We start from the raw sequence: 22,089 nt of genomic DNA on the forward strand, positions 1-22,089 counted from the left end.
TTAGCTCCATCTACAGTCAGAGGTAGATTAGAAAATGGCGGACAGGTGCGACTGCGGTGATCTGGTTAGGCCACGCCCCCAGGTGGTCGACCTCCTGCTCAGGTAAACATCAACCTGAGCTGGTTGTTTGTTTCATGACAGATGTAAACAATGCCGCAAGCAAGATGGCGGATATTTCAAGACATTTCAAATATTTTCTCTTCATTTCCATCTATTAAAGGGTTGATGCCGCTAACCGCTGCTGTTCTCCTGTTTGTTTCCAGCAGTTACTGCAGCTTAGTGTCATTTTATCCTTTCTAACTCGGTATAAATGCTGCAGAGCAGTAGCTCCATCCTTCAGCGTCACTAATGATTGCCATTAAAGTCAGCAGAGACACCAGCGTCCCGCAGACGGTAATTATCCCGAGTGAAAACATCTGAAGTGTGAATGTGAGAAAGTTTTCCGTTTGTGCTGCTTTTTAAGCTCTTAAGGACCTTTGCTGCTCCGTCTGCTGGACTTAAGGCTGATTAAAGGCTTTGGCCTCGCAGATGGCATGCTGAGCGTGTTGAAGTCAAATGAGAGGCAGCGCCGCCGCCGCCTCTAGGCCTGATGGGAAAATAATAATAAAAAACGGCTTGTTTAATTACTGTAATGCACAAACATCCACATGTTATCGCTGTGCAGAGTGGGATTAAAATGAAGCTGGAAGGGGCGGGGCTTATCGCAACATGTGGTCACTGAACACATTAACAGATTTAGAGGTTTTAGTAGAGCAGTCAGGTACAGTGTGACTCCACTAATGATTTACTTATTAAAGTTGACATAATGCATATTAAAAACCAATAAAAGCATTAATTTATCGGTTTTCTTCTGGGCAGAGCTGCAGCATGGCATCACACCCGAGGTAACGGCGTTCCAGTTAACGTTTATTATTTTTAATAAACATATTTCTTTATTGGGTTTCACCTAAATGTCCTGATTAAAGCAGATGACTCTGTTTGCCTGAGCATGATGGGTGGCAGAGGGCCCATGGCCCCCGGTGCCCACCCTGTGGGTGCTGAGGTGTGATACTTACTGAATACATTATATATAAATGCACACAGCTTTTAATTGAGTTAATGAATTATTAAAACAACACGTTAACTCCCAGCCCCAGTCTGTACATATGACCTAAACTAGTAGCTGCTGTTTGTTTCTGTTCTGTAAATGGTAAAACTAAACTCAACGTTATTCATATAAAACTGCTGCAGAGCCAGAATGCTAAACTGAAAAACTTGACTGTTACCAACACTAGCGGAACAAGTCAGCGTCGGGCCGGGGGGCGGGCCAATTACCGGGCCCCTAACGAATCACCGGGGCCTTACCTGCATCAGCTGCAGGGGGTTGGGGGGGACGAAACTGAAACTGTTGACTTTAACATTAAATACACCTTTCTCAACAGGTGAGGGCGCACTTTTTCCGTCTATAATCAGACATTTAAGCGACTTGAAACCATTCCTCCCTCCCTGGCACCTCCAGACCCGGGCCCCCATCCGGCCCGGTTCGGGGGGCAGCCGCCCCCCCAGACACCCCTATAGCTCCGCCCCTGAACCAGAATAAAGTTACGGAATGTCTTTAGAGATTTAATAAAAAACCTTCTTCTAAATCACAGATTCACATTCGCTAAGCTAACTTTGTAACCTCCTGACATGCTAGCTGCATGCTAATTCTAGCTAGCTCCCTCCTGACTGCAGAGGAAGCTTCTTTGTTCGTTTCTGTTCAGTTTAAGAAGAACAGAGTAAACAACGTGTAGCAGAAAATCCAGCCTCGTTGAGGGAAATTGTTCCGTGTTTCCTCCTTCAGTTCAGCAGCAGCGATGTGCAGCGACCCTCAGCTCAGTATTGATGATCCTATCGGTGAAACGGTGGAGTCAATGAGACGCTCAGACAGCCGCAGTTTTCTCATTACTCTGGGAACCGACTGCTGGCTGTGTGGCTGCCGCTTCGGGATGAATTCATGCAGCTCGTTGGAACCAGTTTAGGTGTAAATGAGCGGATTCCGAAACGGCGGCGTTCCCGGGAACGACGACGGAGCCGCAGGTCCTGAGAACGACGGCGTTCCTGGGAACGACGGCATTCCTGGGAACGACGACTGAGTCGCAGGTCCTGAGAACGACAACGTTCCTGGGAACGACGACGGAGCCGCAGGTCCTGGGTACGACGGCGTTCCTGGGAACGACGACGGAGCCGCAGGTCCTGGGTACGACGGCGTTCCTGGGAACGACGACGGAGCCGCAGGTCCTGGGTACGACGGCGTTCCTGGGAACGACGGCATTCCTGGGAACGACGACTGAGTCGCAGGTCCTGAGAACGACAACGTTCCTGGGAACGACGACGGAGCCGCAGGTCCTGGGTACGACGGCGTTCCTGGGAACGACGACGGAGCCGCAGGTCCTGGGTACGACGGCGTTCCTGGGAACCATGGCGTTCCTGGGAACGACGACTGAGTCGCAGGTCCTGAGAATGACAACGTTCCTAGGAATGACAACGGAGCCGCAGGTCCTGGGAACGACAACGGAGCCGCAGGTCCTGGGAACGACGAAGGAGCCGCAGGTCCTGGGAACGACGACGGAGCCGCAGGTCCTGGGAATGACGAAGGAGCCACAGGTCCTGGGAACGACAACGTTCCTGGGAATGACAACGTTCCTGGGAACGACGACGGATCCGCAGGTCCTGGGACCAACGAAGGAGCCACAGGTCCTGAGAACGACAACGTTCCTGGGAACGACGACGGAGCCGCAGGTCCTGGGAACGACGACGGAGCCGCAGGTCCTGGGAACGACGACGGAGCCGCAGGTCCTTCAAACAGGACGTTACGTGTTTAGGACACATAAGATGAAGTTTGATTTGAGTTTTAGAAAAGATGAAACAAAAGATTTTAAATTGCCTAAAAATGAGGATTTAAAGGAATTACTTTGTTAAAGTGCAAATAATACCTTTGCTGTTTGTTGCGTTGCCATAGTTACAATCTAACGTGGGGAGTTCAGTCCTTCCTTTAAGCTACAGCTCAGATAATATTATTACTGTATTAAAATACAATGAAATTTAAGGTGACGGTTCAGGAGAGAGAACTAAAATGTGTCGTAAAAGCAAAACGGGCCAAAGATTCACAGGAAATTCAGTTTTTATAAGAACAGAGACGAGAGGAAATAAAGCGTCACCACCTGAGTCTGAAGGTTCACCGACTCATAAACAACATTATTTACACTTTTGGTCAGTTTCTGTTACGTTTTTTCAAAAAACAAACAAAAACATTAATAACTGGCTTCAGCCAGTTCAAGGCCGATTCTCAAATTCTCAGAAAAAAAGCCAAAGCACAGATTATTTATTTATTTATAATAAACAAAATTATTGTTTATTGTGGTGCAATTTTGTTATAAAACATTTGTAAATTGAAATGTTAAAATTGCACACATTAACCAAACGATCAGATCTCAATAATCCTGTCATAATAACACATTTATAAAAACTAAAACTTTATTTAATCCCATGCAGTGATTTAGGCTCCTCCACGTCCTACGTCTCCATGGCAACGTGTGTTTATGCCTCGGATCGAGGAAAAGGGATCGTTCTGTATCCGGGTTTTACTGCAGCAGCTTCCAGGGAGCGAACCTGAACCAACAGCATGAAAACATGAAAACAAAATGAAAACATGAAAACAACATGGAAACAAAATGAAAACAACATGGAAACATGAAAACAAAATGAAAACATGAAAACAACATGAAAACAACATGGAAACATGAAAACAGCATGAAAACATGAAAACAACATGAAAACAACATGGAAACAAAATGAAAACATGAAAACAACATGGAAACAAAATGAAAACATGAAAACAACATGAAAACAACATGGAAACATGAAAACAGCATGAAAACATGAAAACAACATGAAAACAAAATGAAAATAAAATGAAAACATGAAAACAACATGGAAACAAAATGAAAACATGAAAACAACATGGAAACATGAAAACAACATGAAAACAAAATGAAAATAAAATGAAAACATGAAAATAAAATGAAAACAAAATGAAAACATGAAAATAAAATGAAAACATGAAAACAACATGGACACATGAAAACAGCATGAAAACAACATGGAAACAAAATGAAAACATGAAAATAAAATGAAAACATGAAAATAAAATGAAAACAAAATGAAAACATGAAAATAAAATGAAAACATGAAAACATGAAAACAACATGAAAACAAAATGAAAACATGAAAACAACATGAAAACATGACATGAAAATAAAATGAAAACATGAAAATAAAATGAAAACAAAATGAAAACATGAAAATAAAATGAAAACATGAAAACAACATGGAAACATGAAAACAAAATGAAAACATGAAAACAACATGAAAACATGAAAACAACATGAAAACATGAAAACAACATGGAAACATGAAAACAACATGGAAACAACATGGAAACATGAAAACAAAATGAAAACATGAAAACAACATGAAAACATGAAAACAACATGAAAACAAAATGGACACAAAATGTCTGCAGACAAAAACAGGACAAAAGCTCCAACGCTCAGGAAACTCATCTCTTCTCCTCCCTCAGCTTCTTTCTCAGCTCCGACTGGCTGCCGCATTCAGCGTTAAATTAAGTAAACATGTTCTCTGTTCACACTGAGGAGTTGGAGCTTCAGGTTCGGCCCAGACGTTGTCTGGACTCGACCCGGTGGACCAGCGGATCAACTCTGAGCAGCCAGACCGTATGAATCAGTTAGAACCTGCTGTGCTGCATAAAGACTCTGACTCACTGCACATACAGCCGGGATTATGAGCTACAACCCAAAATAACCTGATGATTTCAAATCTACACTACTGAGTAAATCTACGACAGTTCTTCACTTTTAAGTCCAGATAATTTACAGTATTTATGTATCAACTTCAGCTAAACTATGAAAACATTTACAGAATAAACAGAATGAAACTGTAATTGTGTTGGTCGCTAACTGGCTAAAGGGAACAATGTGCTGAATAACCATCCAAGCAGTAAAGAGCTTTGTTAAAAACAGTTAGACCTGGAAACTTTGACTGTAAACTGTTTCCATTGAGATCTTGGCTGCGTAGCAGAGAAACCTCCGTTTTCCTGCAGGAGTCGGTCGGTGCTGAAGCTTTGACAGCTCAGCAGCAGAGGCCTGCTGACGACGGTACAGCTGACGACGCAGGAGTCACAAAGAGCCGGAAATAAACCGGCGGCCATCAATCACAGCGTCTCTGTTCCCAAAAACCCCAAACAGTGAGTCATCTTCTGCAGAGGAAGAGGAGCGGGCGAGGAGGAGGAAGAGGAGCAACGATGCGGTTTTATTACGTAACTGACTGTAGATTTAGATTTTATTCCAGTTAATGAGATACAGATACAGCATTTTAAAGTTTACTCAAATTAATTTCAGATTGTTTAACAAGAAGAAGTAAAGTTGGGATGTACAACCTTCACTGGACAGCTGTCAGTTTCATACTCCACTGCAGCAGGTGGCGATAATGAGCCGATTTTACATCCAGCCGCTCAGCTCCTTCAGACTAGCCAGCAGCAATTAGCAAACACCTGGTGGGACTGCTCATCAGCTGAGCTCATTAAAGGAGCAACTTCTCAGAGCAAAACGTCGTTAAAGGGTTGAGGAGCCATTTTGGGATGACTTCCTGGAGGCGGAGCTTCACAAAGAGCAGGAGCTTCTTAAAGAGACAGAGACCCAATTTCAAGGTGCTACATTAGGAATCAATATTTCATTAGTCATATTTAATACATGGCATTTTCATAACTACTGAAGGGAACATAGTTAATTAATTATTCTATAAAATGGAACAAAACTCCTGCTTTAAAGCTAACCGTATCGAATATTAAGGTAACATGTGAAAATCAGACTGAAGACAATTATAAAAGAATTGATCATTGAGTAAACACAAATACTGTTGGTAAACTTAACTGATGAAAGTTTTCATTGATTTAATGTCAGACAGGAAAATGATGTTTTTTTTCTACAGTCTGTAAAAATCTAGAAAAACTTCCTGAATCCTGCCTCACAAAAACACCCAAACCCAGCAGCAATAATCCCTCTTAATACTTGACTTTAGCTTTTATATCATATATTATAATAAAACGTGTTAATGAAGCTGCTGAAGCCTCGTTAGGAGGTAAAAACCGTTCAGGTGAGGAAACTGGGACCTGCAGTAACTGCTTCTGGTCGTAGAGGGCAGAGTTGAGCTGCAGTCCAGCTCATCAGACGGACCAGGCTCAGAGCGAGGCATGACGGGAACATTTCCCCTCAGAAGCCATCTGCAGATCGGCTGTCGGTCCAGATCTCTGCAGGTTTCAGCTGCAGAACTATTACTAAATAAAAACAAAGAAAAACAATCAGTTTGAGAGTAAAAGGATGAAGCATTCAGCTCAGAGCCACAGCATCTTCCTCCAGCTCCTCTTCATCACAGCTCTGTCTGCTCCTCCAGACTGGTTTAAAATAAATCAATCCGTTTTGTTTCCCCCTCTCTGTTCTCCAGAACTCCTGCTGGGTCGGGTCATTTTTCTTCTTCATGTAATATCTGCAGCCCTCGCGCTGAGGACGCTTTGATTTCCCATCGCTCAGCCAGTTGACATTTATTCCACAAACACTTGACATTTGGAAACCGTCTTCCTGTGTGAGGAACCTGCAGCCCCTCTGCAGCGCCGTCCCGCCGGCCGGCCTTTGTACCGAGCAGCTGGACGGTTTGGACCCGCGCCGCTCTCAAATTGATGCTTTCTGCAGAAAAGTCTGAAGCTTTCAGTCCAAACATGAATCTGAATGTCTGACTGATTTCCTCTCATCCACTTCAGGGCTGCTTGGTTTCCTTCAGAGGTCTTAAAGGGGCAGTACTTTGCTTTCCAGGCACAGGGAGACATTTTATAACACAACCAGGTAACTGACTTATGACTAATTTCACCTTGAAATTGGGCCTCTGTCTCTTTAAGAAGCTCCTGCTCTTTCTGAAGCTCCGCCTCCAGGAACGTTTTTACCAGCATTAACTAAGAAGCAGCTCCTGTAATGAGCTCAGCAGCTCCACCAGCTGTTTGCTAATTGCTGCTGGCTAGTCTGAAGGAGCTGAGAGGGGGAGGAGCTGCGTCTTGAAGGCGGGGCTAAGTCCACCCAGGCGTTTGCACAGCTGAATGGTTGCCATGGAGATTAAAGGATTTCTCATGACAAAACCAATTCAACACTCCAGATTTGCTTCTGATCAGGGAATAAATTTATAACATGATTTAAAAAAGTAACTTTCACACGATACCAGCCGTCTAAAACCGTTTAATTTACAGGTAGAAGCGAAAAGCATGATTATTGAAACATTAATCGTTTTATTAAAAACATTTATTTTCTCAGATGCCAGTAAAAGATTCATCTCTAAATGAAGAGAAGCCTCTCCGCCTGAACCGGACCCGGAGCTCGTCCTCTCCTGCTGCAAAGTCTCACCGTTTTCTCCAACTTTCACAGCTCGTCATGTCATTTTCCCACACCTGCACTGCCCTCCTTCACCCTGCAGGCTGCCATTTCCATCAGAAACATTACGTACCGGCAGGGCAGCGCTGCGTTCTGCGCCGAGCTCGGATCAGCGCCGGTTCCCTCGCAGTGGAAAGGAGGAGGAGACCCTGCTGGTCTGAGCTCCACATGATGAGTTCAAATCACACAGAGCGCAAACAAAACCTCCAAACCACACAGCCTGAGCCTCAGGCAGGTCGGCCGCTTCATTTGCATGTCAATGAAGAATCTGATCACATCTCAGCTCGACACCGGGACGGATGATTCTGATCCGGAAACTTCTGCAACAATGGCAGAAAGAGCAAAGCTCAAAACACTTCATCTTTTCAGCTGCGGATGTTTTCCTCCCAACAGCATCATGTTTCACTGACTGCTAACAATGAGCAGGAATAAAGGGGACACATCGCACGTGGTTCACGTTTTGCACATTTTTGTACGTCTGTTTGGGTTTCAACCGCTTCTAAAGACAGACGGGAAAGAAAACGACAAGCTGTCTTCTACCAATACGTTTTATGGTGTCTGGAAAATAAGCAGTTTCAAAAACCTCCCAAATGACGTGTTACCTAGCAACCCCAGCCTGTCACCTAGCAACCCAAACTGTTTGCTCAGCTGGTTTAATCAATCAATCACATTTTATTTGTATAGCACATTTCAGAAACAAGGCATTTCAAAGTGCTTCACATCATAACAGACACAAAAACACAAAGTCATGCAACATAGAATCAACAATAAAACATCATGATTTTATCGCTGCATAATGGCTGCTGGAAAAGACAAATGTTTCCTTGTTGACTTATCTAGAGACCACTTGCTGCATTCTTGTTGGTTGTGCAGGAGGCTCTACTTTTGCTTTTCAAAGATACACGGCTGTAAACTGCGCATCAGTTTGCAGCCATTTTCACGTGCGAGTGTAAACGTGGAGTTGGGGGCGTGGCCAGCAGCAGCTTCCTTGGATTTAGAGTGACAAAAGTCCTGAAACATCTCAAACAGGCTGAACTGAGCAGAATAAAATCTCAGAATGACTTTGTGCCAAAATGCACTGAACATGTTTCGTATAGACCATCAGGTTAGTGAAGGTAAACCAGTGATTCCTCCTGCAAAGCAGCGGCTGGCTGGTTGGTGTGCGGCTCAGACGGCAGCAGTGGGTTTCTCAGGCAACACTAAGAGTTTCTGACTGCGGGAGCCGATGACTCATCGCTGTAGCCGTTATATGGGCGGCGCATCAATCAGCCTCTCCTGATGGGAGCAGATGGCGTGTGGCAGCCCAACCAGTGAGGACGGCTGGGCGTGTGTGTGTGTGTGTGTGTGTGTGTGTGTGTGTGTGTGTGTGTGTGTGTGTGTGTGTGTGTGTGTGTGTGTGTGTGTGTCGGATGAAGACCGGTGCAAACAGCAGCATGAAGCTGCAGGACAGCAGCAGCTGATCGGAGCTGGAGGTCCAGCTGTGGGAGGACCTGCAGCGGGACGGCGGGATTAGAGATGTGTGTGTTCATCACATGACATGTGATCTGAATAGATCCCAGTTGATCCAATTACAGTCTGGAGTGATTAACGGCACAAAGTTTCCTCAGAAGCAGAAAACATGCTCATACAAAAATCTAAAAGGTTTGTAATAAATGGGTTTGATGGGAAAAGGCTGGTTGGTTTAAAACTAACAGACTCTCAGGATGTTTCCCCTGACAGTCCAGGAGCCTCGGAGCGACTGGGGATCAAAGCTGCAACATGTTTTACATTTCCAGATGCTCTGAGGCAAAAACAACCAAACCCTTTGACCTACCTGTTCCTCTCCTGGCCTGTGGGGGCGCTGCACCAGGAACCACTGAACGAAACGACACAGAAACCTCTGAAGACACTGAGAGCAACTTCCTTCTTGAAGGAGTGTAAACAAAGATGGCGTGGCGTCAGATTTTAGTGTTTGTTGGATTTCTCTTTTGTCTTGGTAAAATAAACACGACCGTTTCTCCTGCTAGCTCGAGGCTAGCTTGGTTGTTTTGGTTGTATTTACCCAGAATGCCCTGCAATGTTATTGTTTCGCTGCCATTAGCACATTTAGCAACACATACACAACGTTGAATGACCCGGGTCTCCGCGGTTCGGGTCGATGTGGGCCGAGCCTCCGCGGTTCGGGCCGATGTGGGCCGAGCCGCCGCGGTTCGGGTAGATGTGGGCCGAGCCTCCGCGGTTCGGGTAGATGTGGGCCGAGCCTCCGCGGTTCGGGTAGATGTGGGCCGAGCCTCCGCGGTTCGGGCCAATGTGGGCCGAGCCGCCGCGGTTCGGGTAGATACGGCAGCCAGAAGCTCTTGGTGATGAACGTTCCTCCAACGACCTGAAGTCGGAGCCGCTGCCGGGCCGGTTCCCCTCAGGCCCCATCTGGATCCGATTCACCGGTTCTAACCCGACCAGAACAGCACAGCAGAAAACCTGAACCAGTAAATGACTCCAGTTTGAGCCAGCAGTGGTTTTACTGGTTTACTGACTGAAGGAGGAAATGTGGGCAGAATAAAACCCAAAGCTTTAAAAAGAACTGAAATAAAAGGAGTTTTAAAAATGTGGCTTAAATGAATGAACTTTTTTTAAAACAATGTTTATTCAGGAAATGTTTCTCCTTCACAACAAAATACATTTAAAAACAAATAGCAAGTAATGCATTTAACAACAGTTCAGCCAAATAAGATAGAAATAAATATCTTAGATCGTCAACTGAAGACACCAGCAGAGGATGACTGGAGCCAACAAGTCTGGAGGTAAACAGTTTCAAATAAATTATTCAATCAATCAATCAAATTTTATTTGTATAGCGCATTTCAGCAGCAAGGCATTTCAAAGTGCTTTACATAATTAAAATAAAAACAGAAATAAACAGTGAGAAAGAGATAAAAAAACAAAAAACATTAAAACCCTTTAGGACTTCAGTTAAACGCTGGTGCGTAGAACTTTAGTTAAACGTCGTTTAACTGGGACGTTTTCCGGGGGGCTTTACATCATTAAGACGTCGAAAAGAAAGAAAAAGAAATTAAAGACATAAAAACATGGAAGACATCAAAACCCGCACTCTAACCCTAATTTAGCCATAAGCAACTGTAACCAGGTGGGTTTTAAGTTGAGATTTAAAACCCACCTGCTATTATATCAACATTTTTTAAACCTTGTTGCCATTGAAGACGTGAAGGAGGAGCGTTATTATTTCCGGTTCCACCATAAAATAAATTTGCTTAATGGAGACGAATCAATTTAGAAGAAACTCCTGAGCCTGAAAGAGGCAAAACTGCAACGGAAACAAACGAGTCACATGATCAGCAGCCGGACGTTTCTACTGGTGGAGACGACGAAGACGATGACAGGAAGTGGCAGGAGGACGATGGCGCCGCATTTTTTAATGACAAACTTATTCACATGTGATTTTAGTTGTGTTTCATATTGAAGTTTTGTTCACATTTGTAATGGAAACTAAGTTTCTAAAAACAAACCAGAGATTTGACAGTAAACGGCTTTAAAACAATAATAATCATTTTCTTTCATGTTTTTTTTTTAAAATTTTTATTTTGTGCTTGACTACTTTAAAATGTCAGGAATGATTTAGGGAGGTAAAAAGCAGTGTGTGGTTGAGGCATTCAGCCGCCTGGAAATCAATTATAAAGGAAATAAAGCTGCCAGGATGAAGTTAGAGCCACCATGAGGAGGAGGAGCCTGAAGGAGGAGCAGCTCCCGGGTAGAAGATCTCAGGTCAGGAAATGAATGGCAGCGATGTGAGGAAGCCATCAGCAGCCCCCAGTTCCCCTAGCAGCCCCCAGTTCCCCCAGTGGCCCCTCAGTTTCCCCCATATCCCCCAGTGGCCCCTCAGTTTCCCCCAGTGGCCCCTCAGTTTCCCCCAGTTCCCCCAGTGGCCCCTCAGTTCCCCCAGCAGCCCCTCAGTTTCCCCCATATCCCCCAGTGGCCCCTCAGTTTCCCCCAGTTCCTCCAGTGGCCCCTCAGTTCCCCCAGCAGCCCCTCAGTTTCCCCCATATCCCCCAGTGGCCCCTCAGTTTCCCCCATATCCCCCAGTGGCCCCTCAGTTTCCCCCATATCCCCCAGTGGCCCCTCAGTTTCCCCCAGTTCCCCCAGTGGCCCCTCAGTTCCCCCAGCAGCCCCTCAGTTTCCCCCATATCCCCCAGTGGCCCCTCAGTTTCCCCCAGTGGCCCCTCAGTTCCCCCAGCAGCCCCTCAGTTTCCCCCAGTCCCCCCAGCAGCCCCGGCTCCAGCGTGTGGCCGCTCTGCCCTGCTCTGGCTGTGGGGCAGCTGGAGGAAAGCAGCAGATCTGAGGCTCTTCCAGGTTTTTCCTCGTTTCTTCGTGATCTGGAAGGACAGCCGGCAGGAAACTACAGTTTGTTGTTTCTTTGGTAGCTGAGCTGCGTTTCATTCCTTAAAGTCGACATCAGGACAGTTTTGCATCCAGCTTGTCCCTGTAAACGAACCCATCTGTGCTGCCATCAGTAACTGACTGCAGAGACGAATCTGAAGTTTAAATCATCATTTATTAAAAGTCAACATTTCTCAGTTTTAGATTCGCTTCCCTCAATTCCAGTTAGCATTTGAGCTACATAGCAGTTCTCTGTCACTGGGATTTAGAAAATTAGCAGTTAGCATTAGCAAAGCTAATTGGTACAGGTAGTTGGAAAAGGAGCAGCTAGTTAGCACTGTTGGTCATCTGACTACAACAGGAAGTTAGAAACATAGTAGCGTTAGCACAGCAGTGCAGCAGTACAGCATGTTGCTGCAAGACTAGAGAATAGAATAGCAGTTAGCCTTAGCGCTGTTGCATAGATAGCTGCTGCAGGAGTTTAGAAATATAGCAATTAGCAAGCTTCTGGTCTGGAAGCATCTAACTGCTATTTAGCAGTCAGCAAGCTAAAGAAATAAAAGTTGTGATGCATTGCTAACAGCAACTGCTGCTTTTCTAACTTCCAGTACAAGCTAGCTGTGCTGCAGTAATAATCCAAATGTGATTTTTTTTTCTATCCATGTCTGAAGCAGCGCTGCAGTTTTCACCAACATTTCCACTCACGAATAAAATAAAGCGACAAAATAATCAGAATAAAAAATAAATTAAAATCAAGAATATATTTACAGAACAAGTTTCCTCTACATCTCATTGGTTAGAACATTTATAATGTTTCTTGTGATTTAAAATGTTCTCAGTTTACGTCTTTATTTTTAAATCAAAGTGATTTACTCCAGACCAAACCGAGCGTGAAACAAACGCTGCGCATGCATGGCTGGAAGAGCCGGACACTCGATAAATGTTCGAGGGAGATAATAAATTGCTCACCGCAGCGTAAAATAATCAACAGCCAACAAATAAATCACAGGAATACGAACCTGCAGCAGGCAGAGAGTAAAGTCAGCGCCGAGTCTGAATGTCTGACGTTCGAGGCAGAACGTTGTTTTTCTCTCTGCAGTAAATAGAAATCAGTTTCACTCAGATGTTTTTCTTCTTCTTCTGCTTCATATTCATGCAGCATCAACTGTTAGCCAAAATTGGCTGAAATTAAACAAACACTTTTCAAAAACAACAGGAAAAAACCAACTCCAGAAGCATAAAAGACGTTTCTTTGTACATTTTTGTCTTTTCTGACATTTAAATCAAGATTCTACCAATGATGGAAAAATGTTTAAAACCACCGGAGCACAAAACTCTTCATTCCTAAAAGCATCATGCTTGGAAGTAAATGCAGCTCTGTCGTCTTTAGGGAGTTTAAATAGTGCCTGAAATAATTTACTATTTCATGTAATTATGTTATTCATATGAAATATTTTCATTTTGGTCTTTAAAATACTAAAATTTCACATAAGTTTATAATTTGCTCCATCTGTAGATAAAATATTTTAAATATTAAATGAATCAGTTGAGCCACATTTTCACAAAATACTTTTTACAAACTAAATATTTAGCAAAAAACGGCGATGAAACATTGAACAAGTTTGGGTTCAGATAAAAACGACTCACTTAAAAAAAGACTATAAATAGTTATATTGCACTTATTCTTTGATAAAAAGTTAATTTAAAACTAATATCATGCCAGAAATCGTCTCAGACTGAAGTGGTAAATTCATGCGATTCACAGCTGGATCACTTCCAGATCGATCATCCAGACCTGCTGGACGTTTATTTACCAAACACCGACTGTAATCTCTGCAAATTATCATTTTTATGTGGAAAAATAAACTATTTTTAACAGAAAATATGCAGTTTGTTTCCTGTGAATATGTGAAATTAATCTGGAGACGTATCAGTTTGTTTTTTAAATATTTACACCATAGTGGCCACATTTTCCCCTTCAGTCGAACTGCAGACCGTCCAGCAGCCATTATGTCAGACAAAACCGTCTGATTAGATTTTAGCTCCCCGTCTGTGTTTTGACTCTTCCATGCCTGCCAATGTGTTTCTTCATCTTTATTTCATCATTTCATGTATAAGACCCACCGCCGAGTGCCTGACCTCTGACCCCGCCGCTGTTTTCGATGTTGCTAATGCTGCTAATCTGTCTGCGGCTCGGCTGGAGCCTCGACACACAGACAATAAGCAGATTTCCTCTTTTCATTTACAGAAAGGAAACACAGACAGCCACATGCTGAGAGATTCCTGCGTCTGCTGCTGCTGCAGCGCACACACACACACACACACACACACACACACACACACGGTCCCATCAGGTCAGCCCTCCTGGATCTGTGTTATTACATCTGGCACAGCGCGGAGCAAATCCCTTCCATATTTTCTTTTTTTAAGTTAGCAGGACAATGAAAGAGAAAGAAGATTAGCGCCCGTAATCCACTGTGTGTGTGTGTGTGTGTGTGTGTGTGTGTGTTTGGTGATGGGAACTCTGCCCGCTTGTGTTTCGGCGTCGATGCGAAGCTGAAATGAAGCTAACTGAAGCGTGGCGGGTCGCCAGCAGCTCTCACTCGTCCTCCTTCACTGAACGGAGAGAATGACGAAGTGATGATGGAGAGAAGAAACAGGAAGCAGAGGCAACGCAGCATCAATCCGTCACAGAAGAACGACGCAGCGGCTCAGAGAAATCCGTTTCACTGAGAAATCCTCGGAGAATCAGCAAAGCAGCAGGACACTGATAACATTCACACCGCCTCAAACTCAAATCGCATTTTGTTTTGTTTTTAATACGGAGGTAAAGTGGTGAAAATTTACAGCACAATCAGTAACCGTGGTAACTTTGGTTATAAAAATGCTATACATATCAAACATGACTGAAAAGAAATGTTGCTTTCAGCTTTGCCTGAGAAAGAAGGAGCTCCGACAATGAGCTCAGTGGATGTTTGCTAATTGCTGCTGGCTAGTCTGAAGGAGCCGAGTGGTTTCGTCCAGGAAGGCGGGGCTACATCCACCCAGCTGTTTAGTGCAGCTGGATGGTTGCCATGGAGATTACAGGATTTCTCCAACAAGCATGAAAGAATCAAAGCAACACTCGATGAGGGAATTAAATCATAGCTTGATGGAAAGATCAATAAAGAGCGTTTTACCTGATACCGTCCCTTTAAATGGAGAGGATTTATAAAAACATGTCCAGAGGTTAGTTTGAGGCAAACTGACCGACTTTTCATGCATCTGCAGTGTTTTCAAACCTCCAGCCGCTTCGGGGCAACAAGCTTTGAGACTTTGTGATCCGACAGGTGAGCTTCGCTCTACGTCCGTGACGTAAAAACGCTTCCCAGCTGAATCTAATTATAGACCACCTGCACCGACACGCCGCGCCGCGCTCCCTACTGGCAGAGAACCGACACGCCGAACCACTGGACCCCTGACCCGTCAATCAGACCCGCTGCAAAAACCCGACGGAAAACGGCAGAAAGCGGGTCGATGCAGGAAGAGAGCTTTTAGGTGTTGGGAGTTTTGACGTCTTGATAATGGCTGTCAGGTGAAAAGCGAACGGCAGACAAAGTGCAAGCTGAGTGTCAGGTTATAAACTCACTTCACTGGAGGATGGAAGAGGTTTGTGCGTTTCGGTTCCCCTGCTGCACGGCCTGTTGCTCTGCTTATGGAGGAATCACAGCCTGACGAGTCGGGACCAAACAGAGCAGCAGAGCTTCTTCTCATTAGAAGAAAAGTTTATTTCTTCTGGTGAAAAATATATATTTTTTTAATTTGTGGGGGGTTTTTTGGCTCTAGTGGCCTTAATTTGAAAGTAGTTTGACAGGAAAGAGGGTAATGAGAGAGGGGGAAGACAGGCGGAAAATGTCATCAGGCCGGGAATCGAACCTGCGACCACCTGCATGAGGACTAAGGCCTCAATATGTACAGTATATACCCTAAAAAGAAGAATTTATTCTCTGAATTGATCAGGTGTTCAGCCATGTAGCCAACATGGCGGCCAGTTCTATGCAGGATGTAATAAATGTTTACCTACGGAGAGCCATTCATAACAATACTGTCAAAAACTAACAGCAATTATATGGATTATTTAGCCTGAAATAACATGAGGGTTCGTAAATGTCAGTTTCAAACTAATTAATTAGCAAGTTAAATATTTAGCTTAAAAAGTGAAACATTTTGTAAAGTTACAGTGAAAAAGTGCAATAATTTGGTTTATAAGAGAAAAATGGGAATTTATTTTTACATGATTCAATTACAAATGTCTGTTTCAAACTAAATATTTAGCTTGTAGCTTTAGTTGGTGAGCTAAATGCTAACTAAATCTTCTAACAAAATGTTTAGTGAGATATATTGAGGAAACTAAAAATAGCTAGCTAAATATTTAGCTGGCTAAATTTGAGGTGGCTAAATATTAGCTAACCAAATATTAAGCTTAAAAAACAGATAATTAATTATTGATTGCCAGATAACAGGAAGTGGACTATGAAAATAAAAGCTGGGTTTGCAGTCCTCCATTTAAAGTCCTGCTGGTGAGATTAGCTCGCTTCACGTTGCTGCAGTTCTGTGGGTTAAATGTCTGTGTTGTCGTTAAAACGCCTCATCCTTTGAGCTGAAACGGTGGAAATGTCAAGAGGAAAAGAAATAATAAATGAAAATGATTGACGAATGATTGAAACAAATCAGTTTTCTGTCCCAAAGGCGGAAATAAAACGTGGGATTTTCAGAATTTTACTGGGAAAAAATATTATTTTCAGAACAGTTTTCCTGTTTTATGACAGCAGCAGAACGACGCTGATCCAGTCTGATGATGACGACGGTGAGGAAGAAACAGACACACAGAGAGACAGTACGGGACTAGAAAAATGACAAAACTACAGCATAATAATAAGTATCTGACAGGCGCAGAGCGAGAGCTTACATCGTTTTCCAACTGATTCTCTATCATTTCATTGAATGTTTCTTGCGCCGGATTTTCGAGCGTCTGCCTAAATAAATCTTCCTTATTTTAATTGTAAGTAGTTCTTTAAATGTCCTGTGAGATGATATACACTTACCCATGTATCAATAACAACCGGAACAAGTTATTTTCGCAATATACCGTCTATTAAACGAGTGCCCTGATTAATTACGCTCTCTGCAGCTGCAGCTGCGAAGTTTCCGTATTAACCCGATACTTGCTGGAAAGTGCAACGTCTGCCCTTTCAGAAACCGTTGGAATTTTTCAGATAGCGCTACGTGTGGCGGAATTACGATACTGCAAATTTAGAGGTGTCGGCGCCGACACGTCCAGTCTAGAAGGGTTATTAACAGACGGCGTCCTGATCTGAACCTGGGTCAGTCGTTTTAAACGCATCTCTGTCTGTAAATCAGTTAAAATGCGGTAAACTGATTTTATCTCCTCCCCCTGCAGCGACCTGCAGACCTGCTCTCACCAAACCTGAGATCGTTTCCTACCTGGAGCTGTGAAGCTCGTTAAACCAGCCGGCAGCGAAAAACGAGCAAAAATCTCCTCCATAAAAACAACGTTTAACCTTAAAAGCGGGATGTTTTTCCTGAGATTAGGGATTTACATCCATAATAAAGTAAATCAGCTGGACATTTGAACACATTTACTGTGAAAGTCTGCAGCTGCTGCTGGCTGCCTGAGTGAAGCTGCCCTGACTGGGAGAACAAGCAGCTCTTCCCCTTTCATCGTTTCTCCTTTTGATTCGACGGGACGCCGCCGCGCGGTTCGGCCCGCGGTTCAAACCGAGCCGCGCCGTAATTCGGCACACAAAGGCGAACAAAGACGCAGCTCCCCCTCGGGCCTCTTTATCTTCCTTGCTTTAATTGAGCCACTCCATCAAAGCGCCGCGTCGTTTTAATTTTCCCTCACTTAGCGGCTCTCCGACGGGAGGCCGGTCGTTTTAGGATGAAAATGAACGAGTCGCTCGGGGTGAGGCATTAAAACGAGAACGGCTCGCAGAGCGCCGCTTCGCTAACAACAACGTCTGCTGAGGATTTTTGACCTTTGACCTCTCAGATGGGAGACGTTGTGTTAGAAAAAGAAAAAAAAAGGGAATATTATTCATTTAATTTCCTCCAAGAATTATGAAGCATTTGATGTTTGCACAGCCCTGATGGTCCCGGGATATCATTTTAGTCATTCGGGCTTTGACTAGGCCTTTGCAGCACATTCATTCTTTCATTTTTCCACCGTTCTGTTGTACATCTGATGCCGATTTGTCCCGTTTATGACCCAGTTTGCATCGAGTTTTATCCGTTTCCACATTTGATTCTGGAAACGTTTTCACCTCCTCCAGCAACCGGAAACCGAAACTGTATTTTAGTGAACCGATTAATCGATTTTCTTTAATTATCAGAGATCAATGATTGGCTGATACTTACATGAGAAACTGATTTTATCTGAAAATCAGCCGTTAGAAAACCGAACGACGATTTTTATCAGACAGAAGAATTGGTGTCAGGATGTTTAAACGCACTGATCGGCTTGAAACTGCAATCGGTCCTACAATCTTAAAAATATGCAGATTTTACAATTTATCATTTTATAAAATGTAATATTTTATTAATTTATGATGAACTACCATTTGGAGTAGAACAATCCCAAAGAAAAACATCAATTTAATTAAAAAACAACATTAAAAATTGTCTTAAATGGACCATTTTTCATGAAAAAGCAAATTATTGGTGGCCTAATTTTTAGGTATTAATTCAAATTTAATCACTAAAAAAATACGTTTTTGTACCATTAGTGTCATTTTTGTGTGAAAAGCAGAAAATGAGCTTAAACTTCTGTTCGTATTTAGAAACTGCTCTCTGACCAAAGTTGTTCAGAACCACAGTGGACCATCAGGTTTTTCTTTGTATCGAACCAAAACAGCAGCAGGTTCAGTTCATCTGCAGCTACATGGATTATAACATGATCCAAATTCAGTTCTGAGCTCATCACCATTAACAAAAGTTACATTTAATCCCAACAGCACGATGCAATCACTTCCCTTTATTCACAGTACTGCACTAAACACTGTATGTAATTTCTAATTACTTATTGTGTCATTTAATTGATTGTTATTTATTCATCACTTAAATGAATCTTGTATCACTGGATAAATATCCAGTTTCTACGAATTTAAAACATTACACATCTTAAAACTCTGTTGTAGTAAATTACATCAAACACAAAATTACAAATAAATGTTTTTTGTCTCATATCTATTCTGGTATTTCAGACATAAATAATCAGAAAGCTGATTTACTGAGTTTATCTTCCAAAATCCTTCATCACTGTCCAGATTTAGTTCTCACTCTGACCACTAGAGGGCAGAAAAACACGTCCACTGGGGTCTTCAGTACAGCAGGAATGAGCATCGAAGAGCTTTTGGGGAAAACCTGCGCCATCTTAGCTGCACTAACGGCAAAGCAGGATCGATGCGTATTTACGACACCCGTCCAAAAGGCAGCGATCAGGATCTGTCCATTCGTGTCTCACTGGGAGGAGACATCAGAGCGCCACGGCTTCCCCCTGAATGAGCTGGAAAACGTCGCTGGTTGGAGGAATTTTCTACTTCTGAAGTTTAAAGGATCTTTGCAGAAAGTTTCCAGGTGAAACTGTTTGCTGCTCCTCAGCTGAACCAGACAGAAGCAAACAAAGAGAAAACGCTCACGTCTTGTAGTTGTCAAGCTTTGTTTTGTTTTATTCAACCTCAACTTGTTTTAATATAAACCTTATTGCAGCCAATCCTCTGGTAAAATAAAGTTTGTTATCCATCTACCTTTTGTTTTCCCTCCAAACCGAAAGAGTTTAGAAAGAGATAATATTTTCTCCAGGGATCATAGATTTCATTTCTGTTTGCAGATCAGTGTAATCGTCACCTGTGGGGGGTAGAGAGACGCCCATCAGTGTGGCCCCATCAGCGTGGCCCCATCAGCCTGGCCCCATCAGCGTGGCCCCATCAGCCTGGCCCCATCAGCCTGGCCCCCTCAGCGTGGCCCCCTCAGCGTGGCCCCATCAGTGTGGCCCCATCAGTGTGTCCTCGTCAGTGTGGCCCCATCAGCCTGGCCCCATCAGTGTGGCCCCATCAGTGTGTCCTCGACAGTGTGGCCCCATCAGCGTGGCCCCCTCAGCGTGGCCCCCTCAGTGTGTCCTCGTCAGTGTGGCCCCATCAGTGTGGCCCCCTCAGCGTGGCCCCATCAGCGTGGCCCCATCAGCCTGGCCCCATCAGCGTGGCCCCATCAGCCTGGCCCCATCAGTGTGGCCCCATCAGCCTGGCCCCCTCAGCGTGGCCCCCTCAGCGTGGCCCCATCAGTGTGGCCCCATCAGTGTGTCCTCGTCAGTGTGGCCCCATCAGCCTGGCCCCATCAGTGTGGCCCCATCAGCGTGGCCCCATCAGTGTGGCCCCATCAGTGTGTCCTCGTCAGTGTGGCCCCATCAGTGTGGCCCCATCAGCCTGGCCCCATCAGCGTGGCCCCATCAGCCTGGCCCCATCAGCGTGGCCCCATCAGCCTGGCCCCATCAGTGTGGCCCCATCAGCCTGGCCCCCTCAGCGTGGCCCCCTCAGCGTGGCCCCATCAGTGTGGCCCCATCAGTGTGTCCTCGTCAGTGTGGCCCCATCAGCCTGGCCCCATCAGTGTGGCCCCATCAGCCTGGCCCCCTCAGCGTGGCCCCCTCAGCGTGGCCCCATCAGTGTGGCCCCATCAGTGTGTCCTCGTCAGTGTGGCCCCATCAGCCTGGCCCCATCAGTGTGGCCCCATCAGTGTGTCCTCGACAGTGTGGCCCCATCAGCCTGGCCCCATCAGCCTGGCCCCATCAGCCTGGCCCCATCAGCCTGGCCCCATCAGCCTGGCCCCATCAGTGTGGCCCCATCAGTGTGTCCTCGTCAGTGTGGCCCCATCAGCCTGGCCCCATCAGTGTGGCCCCATCAGTGTGTCCTCGACAGTGTGGCCCCATCAGCCCGGCCCCATCAGTGTCCCTGTGGCTCTGGGTGTTTTTGCTCCTGACCTGATTGAAGTGCCAAAGACCGAAGCCCTTCCTGTTCCTCGTGACCTTTCGCGACCTCTCGCTGCACTGATTCTGTTAAAAGCCTCCAAATCCGCCCGTCATTAGCGAAGCGCCGAGCTCTTCTCTGATTGCTTCCGTGACCAAAAATTAACGAAAACGATTTGATCCATGACATGTAAACAGTTTAGAGCGACGTCTGTGTTTTCCACCAGCGTGTTTACTGGGAGTTAGAAATGGGAATCTCTGGCTCCCAGTTTCTGTCAGTCTAGTTGTACAGTCATGTGACCGACCCGGGGTCCGTCTCAGGTTGGTCCATGGGACCCGGCTGGCCCGTCCCGTCTCCAGGCCCAGATGATGAACTGATCAGAGATGTTCAAAGCTTGGCATGTTTTATAACATGATCCTGTTTTAAACTTTAAACACAAAAATCTGAACCAAGAAGTTTGTCTAGAATTAATTTCTCATCAGTTGAAATAAGACTAAGCTAACATAGAAATAACTTCAACAAAATATAGGAACTTGTTTATAACGTGGCAAAAATGTCTAACTTTACATCAAGTTCAGATTTGTACCATGAAGAATGTGAAATTAGGAGTTGTGTAAAGGTCCAATCCCACCTTTTCTGTTTAATCCGCTTTAATCCGACTCCAGTCCGTTTGTCTAGAAAGTGAGATGTGAACGCTAATCAAACTCTGGTCCTATAAACCTCAGTCTGGGTTTAGTTGAAGTGAACTCTGGTTCGGTTTGAATGTCCAAAAGCAGGAAGTGGACTACAGCGCAGGGCATTCTGGGTAAAGACAACCAAAACAAACATGCTAGCCTAGCGCTAGCAGGAGAAGTGACTCCTGCTAGCAAAGACAAAAGAGAAATCCTCCAAACATTAAATCTGACGCCACCACATTCCTGAAGAAAGAAGTTGCTCTTAGAGTCTTCAGAGGTTTTCATGTCGTTTCCTTCAGTGGTTCCTGCTGCAGCGCCCCCACAGGCCAGGAGGGGAACAGGCTGCTCAGAGGTTTTGGTTGGTTTTACTGAGAGCTGAGAGAAAAAGAACCACAGCAGCTGGAGATGGAGCAGGTGATGTTAAGGAGAGCCAGGAAATGCTGAATATAGGAAGAAAGATCAACTTTAAAAGAAAATATAGAAACAGAAATTCACTTTTCTCCTCAGTTTTTATAA

The 22,089-nt window shown here is 44.5% G+C and overlaps 1 long non-coding RNA gene across 1 annotated transcript; it reads right to left on the reverse strand.

Moving 5' to 3' along the window:
• Positions 1–11,720: 11,720 nt before the first annotated feature.
• LOC103480037 (uncharacterized) lies at positions 11,721–17,619 on the reverse strand. Its single transcript, XR_536034.3, has 3 exons — positions 17,367–17,619; positions 12,902–12,975; positions 11,721–11,985 (listed from the first exon to the last, which is right to left on the reverse strand). It is a non-coding gene; the product is annotated as an uncharacterized LOC103480037 (long non-coding RNA).
• Positions 17,620–22,089: the final 4,470 nt, after the last annotated feature.

This window comes from Poecilia reticulata, chromosome 17 (genome assembly GCF_904066995.2).
Source record: "Poecilia reticulata chromosome 17, P_reticulata-male-v2, whole genome shotgun sequence".
In the NCBI taxonomy this organism is placed as follows: Eukaryota; Metazoa; Chordata; class Actinopteri; order Cyprinodontiformes; family Poeciliidae; genus Poecilia; species Poecilia reticulata.